Source organism: Myotis lucifugus, unplaced genomic scaffold (assembly GCF_000147115.1).
Source record: "Myotis lucifugus unplaced genomic scaffold, Myoluc2.0 scaffold_1, whole genome shotgun sequence".
NCBI classification, from domain to species: Eukaryota; Metazoa; Chordata; class Mammalia; order Chiroptera; family Vespertilionidae; genus Myotis; species Myotis lucifugus.
Window position 1 is genome coordinate 13,143,056 of NW_005871049.1, and position 2,561 is coordinate 13,145,616.

The window sequence follows — 2,561 nt, forward strand, 5'->3', positions numbered from 1 at the left end:
GGTGTCGCTCAGTCTCGGGATCCGGCTCGGCGGTGCGCAAGGCTGCGGGCTACCCGAGCTGCTTCGGCCCCGCGGTGTGGGCCGAGCTGGACCGGGGCGCGGCTGCTCCCGCGGCGCCGACCGAAACCCCGGGCCGCCTCGGTCTCGAGCAGCTCAGAGCCCTGGAGACCACCGCGCGCTAACACTCCGCGTCGGAACCACTCGCACCCGCGGCGAACCCCAGCTCCCGGCGGGAAGGACGCTCCGGACGCCGCGAATGAATGACGGCAGCGCGGCTCACGCGGGAGCGAGCCCAGGTGGCCCCAGTTCCCTCGCGGCGCGGGGTCCCTCCGTGGGCTCTGGGCGCCGCGACCTGGCCTCTGCGGGCTGGCTTTTGGAGGAAACCTTCTGGGGACCGTGTGGCAAGCCCTCGGCCCCACGCCCATCCCAGCGTAGAGGACGCTGCCAGCCTCCGTAGGGTGGTGTGTGTTTATGGTTGACGCTCCGTAGGCTAGCGCCACCCCTCTTCCCAGGAAATAAGTGTTTCAAGGTTCCAGACTGGGAGCTGGATACCCGGTCGGAAGTGGACGCAGCCAATGGCTGTCGATGTTTTTGTTTCCTGCATCCCTGGGGCAAGTCATGCGCTAAACTTGTCACCGCCTGTGAGCCCTCCTCCTCTCCATTCCATTGTAAAGTGGCCCAGCTAAGTGCATTACATCACTTCTTTCCTTGACCTGCAGGGCATGAGCATTAGCGAAGTTGGAAGCAGCCCAAAAGCTTAGACCAACTAACTCACACCACAGCTGTTCCTATCTCAGGCTTTTGGAGCTTTGGGGGCTAGGCATGGCAGAATTCTGGGATTTATCCACATTTAATAAGTGAATTAAAAAATTTTTTTTTAAATAATTGAAATCAGAGACACACAAACCAGGCCAGCTTGATCCCTAGACAGTTTTGCTTTCTCCCCTATACTTCCATTCTCTTGTGGCGACCACAGCTTATCTGCCTAAGTATCTGATGACCCTTTCAGCTCTTCTTACACCCAGGAGACCCGCAGATAGCTCAGCACAAAGGGGCGCCTCTTCCCAGGTGATGAGAATTCACCAAGCTCTGCTTTGGCGTGGAAGCTGGACAATCCTAGGGGCTTCTCCCTTCCCAATGAGCAGAGCATTCAATGACCCTTTCTTGGGTGGATTCACATTTTTTATTTAGGCAGCTCCCACAGTTGGATTGCTGAACTCCTTCAAATGGCCCTGTGAGCTCACCCAGCCATTTTCATGAGGCTGCCGCTGCATCTGTGGGTGTCCTACCCAGTGGGCTCTCAAGGATTGAAAGGTTCCCTTGTCGTTACCACATTGACAGCTCTTCTGCCTCTTTACAAAACATTTCAGACCTCCAGACATTTATGGGAATTTCACAGACTCAAAAATGCCATTTAGCACCTTCATTCAGCGTACAGGGCTTCAGTCACACAGTCACATAAAAAACAATACACAATATGATTGCAAAATACATGTATTAATATATTTATAACTTAATATTTTTTAATTGCTTCCATAGATGTTCTTTCATTTTATGTAACTGATGGTTTTATAAGCTCTACTGAGTGCCTTCCTACTATCTTTTGGAGTGTCCTTATTATTCTGCTCAATGTTGTGGCTTGACATTTCTACTCTAGCCCTAAAGTGTGAAATTAGATTAGCATTTTTATCTATTGGTGCCATAATGCTGCTTACTTACATAATTCTTTCATGCATTCATTCAACATGTAATTGTTGAATGTCTGCTATACACAAGACCCTGGGAATAACAAGTGAACAAAACCTACAAAATCTCTGCCTTCATGGATATTTAAATGTAAAATTAATAATCCAAATCCAAATCAATTTTACAAAGACCTGCTTTGAAAACAAGATTGGACACCAAGAGGAAAGAGAAAAAATTTTTTTAAATATATTTTATTGATTTTTTACAGAGAGGAAGGGAGAGGGATAGAGAGTTAGAGACATCGATGGGAGAGAAACATTGGTCAGCTGCCTCTTGCACACCTCCTACTGGGGATGTGCCCGCAACCAAGGTACATGCCCTTGGCCAGAATCGAACCTGGGACCTTTCAGTCCGCAGGCCGACGCTCTATCCACTGAGCCAAACCAGTTAGGGCAGAAAATTTTTTTTTAATTGTTAGCTGCTTTCTACTTTCTTGAAAGAATTAGAGATCATTCTCTCCAGAAAATCAGGGCTTCCATTGTAATAATGAATTGTGATAACCTGTAGTAGAAGGATATTGCAAAAAATCATACAAATTACAAGGAGGTGCCCAAACGGCATGGCTCAGTGGTTGAGCTTCAACCTATGAACCAGGAGGTCACGGTTTGATTCTTGGTCAGGGCACATGCCCAGGTTGCAGGCTTAATTCCCAATATGGGGCATGCAGGAGGCAACTAGTCAATGATTCTCTCACATCATTGATGTTTCTATCTCTCTTTTCCTATTCCTTCCTCTCTGAAACCAATAAAAATATATTTTTTTTAAAAAAAGGAACTACAAAGAGGTTATGGCAGCTTGCTGGTCCATACTGCTAA